Genomic DNA, 6,453 nt, shown 5'->3' on the forward strand with positions numbered 1-6,453 from the left:
TTCGCTGAGTATTAACTTCAAGTGACTACCGCCTCCAAGCATTTCCTCATTTTTCAGAAATCCACCACCAGCTGTAATTAAAGCCTGTTCTGATGATTCTCCTTCCCCCTGGCCATGCCAGAAGGCTGCAGGATGTGTTGCTTTAAATAGAGACAGTCTTCCTCCTGGAACTGGCTTTGGGAGCTTGCAAAGCCAAGCAGCCTCTTCTCTCTGCTGACTGTCTTTTTTTTTCCTATTCATTCACAGGATTTGGGCTTCACTGGCTGGGCTAGCATTTATTGCCCATCCCTAGTTGCCTTTGGGAAGGTAGTGGTGAGATGCCTCCTTGAACCACTGCAATCCATGTGGTGTAAGTACACCCACAGTGCTGTTAGGAAAGGATTTTGTCCTAGTGACAGTAAAGGAACAGCGATATATTTCCAAGTCAGGATGGTGAGTGACTTGGAGGGGAACTTCCAGTTGGTGGAATTCCCATCTATCTGCTGCCCTTGTCCTTCTAGATGATGGTGGTCGTTGGTTTGGAAGGTGCTGTCAAAGGAGATTTTGTCAGGCTGTTGCTTGACTAGCCTGAGAGATAGCTCTGCCAATTTTGACACTAGCCCCCAGATGTTTGTAAGGAGAACTTTGCAGGATTGACAGGGCTGAGGTTGCCGTTGTCGTTTCTGGTGCCAGGTGGTCCATCTGGTTTCATTCCTTTTTTGTGACCTTATAGTGGTTTGTTACAACTGAGTGGCTTGCTAAGCCATTTCAGAGGGCATTTAAGAATCAACCACATTGCTGTGGATCTGGAGTCACATGTAGGCTAGACCTGGATGGCAGATTTCCTTCCCTAAAGGATATTAGTGAAGTAGATGGGTTTTTACAACAATCGGCAATGGCTTCATGGTCATCATTAGACATTTAATTCCAGATTTTTTTATTGAATTCAAGTTCTACCATTATCTGCCATAGCAGGATTCAAACTTGGGTTCCCAGAGCATTACCCTGGGTCTCTGGATTACTAGTCCAGTGACAGTACCACTACGCCATCGCCTCTCCCCACCACTGTCTGTGATATTCATTGATTTGTAGGTATGCCTGTAACTGGATATCAAAAATGGCTTGCTCTGCTTTCTTCCCCATGGCAGTGTGAAATGCATTAACCTTGCATGCCGGTAGAAATGTTAATTAACCATCCTTGGCCCCAACTCCCTTTTGTCTTGGAAGTAAATGGACAGTTTACAGCACAACTGTTTACAACCTTATATCAACCACACCTTTCTCAAACTTAGGGAAACTCAGAGTCCACTCAATATAAACTTGCAGACTGCTGCCATTGTCTCCAAGTGTTGCACCTTCTCAGTAAAACAATTTAAGCCTTCCAATGATTTCTAACAATCAAATCACTCAGGCTTACATGTCCCTCTTCATTTACCCTAAACTTAGAGTCCCAAAACATCTTATAAACCTCAATTGTAACACATGAAATGGGCAAAAACAGATTTTATTTTTATTCATTCATTGAGCATTGCTTGCAATTGTCCATCCCTGTTTGCACCTGAGAAGGTGGTGGTGAGCTGCCTTATGAATTGCTGCAGTCCATGTGGCCTAGGGACACCACGGTGCTGTTCGGAAGGAAGTTCCAGGATTTTGACCCATCAACGATGAAGGAACAGCAATTATAGCTCCATGTCAGGATGTTGTGTGATTTGGAGTGGAACGTAGAGGTTACGTTCCCACTCATTTGCTGCTTTTGGCTTTCTAGGTAATAGTTTGTGTGTTTGGAAGGTGCTGACAAAGGAGCGTTGGCGAGTTTCTGCAGTGCATATTGTAGATAAACGTTGCCATGAGCATACAGTGGCAAGCAGAGGGAATGAATGTTTAAGGTGGTTGATGTCATCCTGATCAAGCTGGCTACATTGCCTTGGATAGTGTCAAGCTTCTTCAGTATTGGAGATATGCTCGTTCAGGCAAGTGAACAGTATTTCTTTATATTCCTGACTTGAACCTTGCAGATGGTGAATAGATACAGGGAGCCAGGAGGTGAGTTACTCGCAAAAATTATCTTTCACTTGCTATTGTAATCACAGTATTTATTTGGCTGGCGCAGTTTAAGTTTCTGGTCCATGGTAACCCACAGGATGTCGATGGCAGAAGGTTCTGTGATGGTAATACCTTTAAATATCAAGGGAAGATTCTCTCTTGGAGATGGCCATTGCCTGACATTTGTGTGACATGAATGTTACTTACCATTTATCAGTCCAAGGCTGATTGTTGTCCAGGTATTGCAGCATGCAGATACTACTGTATTGGTATATGAGGATCCCGAATGGTACTATGCAACCATCAGCTAACATCCACACTTCTGACCTGATGATGGAGGGACGGTCATTGATGAACTAGCTGAAGATGGTTGGGCCTAGGACACCACCCTATGGAACTCCTGCAGGGATGTTTGACTTCTAACAACCACCACCATCTTCCTTTTATGTTATGTATGACTCCAACCAATGGAGAGTTTCCCCTGATTCCCATTGATTCCAGTTTTGCTAGGTCTCCTTGCTGCCATATTTAATCAAATGTTGCCTTGATGTCAAGGGCATCTACATTAAGTTGGAAACAAGTGGGGAGAGTAACAATAATAAGGAAGTTTGCTGAAACCACAATGCACCACTGTACAAAAGAAAATAATTGTGATTTAAAAAAAAAGTTAAACATTTAATGATTTTTCATTGGCCTTTGGCTGGATGGTTATGATCCTGCTTTCAGCTCTGTTAGAAATGTTCAGTGCTGCTGTTGGTTCTTCATGTGACAAATAAGACTTCCATTTTTATTTGGTGAGACGTTTTAGCGGGTGAACCTGAAAATTCATTTTGCCTTGGGCAGAAATGAAATAAGTCCTTGCAGTGAGTGTGGTTGCTGAAACTGGAGATTGTTTGAAAAAATCAATAACATTTCCTCAGTCAAGATGTGATTTCAATAGAAGTATGCATTTTGAAAGCTAGAAGGATTACATTTTAGAGAAAAAGGGATTCAAATATACAAAACCATTAATCTATGGCACAGACAAATAGTCAAGTGAACTTTTGCTGGGTATGTCCACATTGCTAACTTCTGCAACTTCATCCAGCTGTTTCATGGAGTTGCAACTTTCTTCCCACTTCACTGAATTAAGAATGTCCTATTCCCCACCCCCACAGTGCCTATTAAATTGCCTGTTATTTCCCTGTTGTAACTACTAGCTTATTGCAGGAGCCACTAGAGAATTCAGGGAGGCACATGCTTTCTCACTTAAGAACAAATAAGTTGGTGGAGGATTCTGATTTCAGTTAATTGGTAATATGGAGGGGACTTCAGGTTGGTGATGAGTGTCATGAAGGTATAATAATTTTCATAATACTTTTCTGGTTTATTGTACAGTAGGTTTATGGGGCTTGTGTTTTTCTGTCTGTGTACGATTTAATTACACTTTGTAGCCAAGCAGGCTGCAAGTTGAAGTTATCAAAAGAAGTAAGGTGTAAAGGGAATTTGCATTTTTAGATGGATGAAAGGGGATTTGAATTTCAAAGAGGTTAATGAGAATAGTGACAACATGAGAAGATTTTTATTATAAGAAAGGTAAAGCTCCAAAGACATATGGAAACAATGTAATTTACATATTAAAAAGGGGAGAAACATGTATAAAGGGGAATGAGGCTGTGTCAGGGCAAGGCATTGTAAGATTTAACAGAAGTGTGAGCAGCTGCCAGCATTTGTGGAAAAAACCTGCTGTCTACAAACACCGAAGCTGGAGAGAGCCACTTTGAATTCCACTGTCCAGGGTATTGTGTTAATTTGCCGGATCTGTTTAAAATCTAAAATAACTATTTTTGGACGTTTGTCTTAAAGTGGGTGTAACTAGGAGCCAGGCTATTTAGGGATTTTAGGAGTTATTATAGTAATAATTTGTAGCTCTATGTATGTGCTTGAAATCTCCTCTTTTATTAATAAATATATTAATTTAGTTTTTAAAAAAATCTCAACTCTTGCTGGAATTACTACTTCTGAATTCAGGGCACGCATCTCGAAATAAATACAAATTGCAAAACCGTTGTGATAATGCAATCAAGTTTCTCTCGTGGATTTAATCTACCTGGCACACACATTCTGTTGTGTCATAACAATGAGTATGAGAAGGGAAGGGAGTTTGTGCAAAGTGACATTTAGAGGTGATTCTGAGATGGTGGGAGAATCTAAAGTCCTAAAGAAGGAATTGGATTGTGAACTTGAGGGTTAGTTTTCACTTGCACGACACTCAGTCCTACTTGACCACCCACCACTTCCCTTGCCTCCTCCACTATTGTTAAATTATCACACTCTGTTTATCTGGCATCCAGTGCTGGATGATCAGAAATTTCTTCCAGTTAACTATTGAGAAGACTTGAGCCACTGTGTGTTTGGTCCACACTCTGTTCTCTAGCTGCCAACTCCATTTTTCTCCCAAGTAGTGACCTGAGACTAAGCCAGACTGTTTGCAACCTTAGTGTTGTACTTGATTCCGAGATGAGCGTCCCACCCCTTATTTGCACTCACTAAGACCCCTATTTCCACCTCCATAACTTCGTCCTTGCCTCAGCTTACCTTCAGCTGATGTCCGTATTCAAACCTTTTCCCTGCAAGTATTTTCCGCTCATACTTTCACTTGTGAAAGTCTCACATGACATAAAATTGTTTGGGGTTTTTTTTTTTTTGCCTGTTGTCAGCCCCATTATGGTTTACATACTGGCATTTGGGCTTGACTATATCCTGTGCTTGTTGGAGGTCATTCTCACTTTTTCCCTTCTTTCACTTCTTCTCAAGTTATCAACAACTAGTCAATATCACATCTATATATAAAAGCAAAAAACTGTGGATGTTGTAAATGTAGAAATACTCCGATCAGGCAGCATTTGTGGAAAGAGAAAAAGTTAACACTTCAGGTTGATCATTAATCAGAGTTCTAAAACGTTTGTTATCAACCTGAAATGTTTACTCTGTTTCTCTCCCCATACATGCTGCCTGACTAACTGAGTATTTTCAGCATTTTTAGTTTTTATTTCACATCCATATAACTGTCAAGCCCTATGTTGTTGATATTGACATTGAAAGATTATTAGTGAGCTCTGTGTATCACATTGAAAACATCATACCTCTGATCTTTTTCATAATGTGTAACTTATGTACTTCCCATTAGACATTCTTGTTTGAGACTCCTTTGGGTTTCTGACCTCCTGTGCTTGCCATCTCTGTGTAGTGCTTGACTCTCCTGTGATGGCAAAAAAATTCTGAGTAAAAATGGTAGTCTCAAAAGGGGTGCTAATCAATTGGTAACCTGTTTTACATTCCAACTGATTTTCTTATGCTTTTTACTGTTGTTATTCTTAAGCCATTACATGATATCTCATTGGAGAAGACTCAAAGTGAAGGCAGTATTTTATGTTATAGCTATTAAATTAACATTTTCTCTGTCCACCTAATAAATAGTTGTGTAAAACTGGTGTGCTATAGCATTTTTCAACCAGAGATGTATATCATAGCATTTTTCAACCAGGAAAGTACGTTATAATATTGCCTCTTGGAGTGACGTGCTATTAAGTGGAAATGAAGTACGGAAGGTGTGTTTGTTTTAATACTTTGTGAATTTGTTGTGGTTGTTTGATTTGCTGGAGGTGCTCAATTTGCTTATAATGTGTATTGATTTGTACCTGAAGCACATTATTTTCACTGAAATTGTATTGGTGGGTAATTTTCACAAAATGGATCATGTGTGCTTTACTGTAGGTAACAAAGCACCTCTCATGATGAAAACAGATAGGTAACCAGAATGTCTTTTGGGAAATGGTGTTTAGTGACGGATACTTCATGTTGGTTAATTTAAACCTTAGCTGTAGGAAAAAGTTCCAATACAGATTTCAAGTAAGCACAGTTTTAGTATAACCATATATGCTTCTGACAGTGTGTGTTATTTGTTCTGTTCAACCAAGGGATTATTTGCCCTCTGCTCTATATTTTTCCAACTGTGCACCAAAGGACTTGGTCTTTTCACTTAGTTTCTTAATAAAAGTACCCTACCTGAACAAAACATCTCTCTATAAAAGTCTTATCATTTTGCCTATCATGCTCCCTTTCTGTTAATTTCATATGTAATTGCATGCTACACTTTGTTAATTTGACAGAACCGAGTTTGACTTAGTCACTTTAAATTAGTGGTTCTGCTAATACTACATTGTGTGTTACATGAAATAACATCCCTATTATTATAAAAAACAGCATCTCTTCGGATGTACCATGAGCATTACCACAAGAGACCAGGTTTTTTATTTCTGTGACCTATTCCAGACTTTTTGAAAAGTACTCATATATGAATATATTTTTATGTTTGCCATACCATGATTTTATTTCAGAAGTTCTTGTTCTTTGCAAATCATACCCAGATGTTATAAGTATTGATTAAAA

Source organism: Carcharodon carcharias, chromosome 8 (genome assembly GCF_017639515.1).
Source record: "Carcharodon carcharias isolate sCarCar2 chromosome 8, sCarCar2.pri, whole genome shotgun sequence".
Taxonomy (NCBI): Eukaryota; Metazoa; Chordata; class Chondrichthyes; order Lamniformes; family Lamnidae; genus Carcharodon; species Carcharodon carcharias.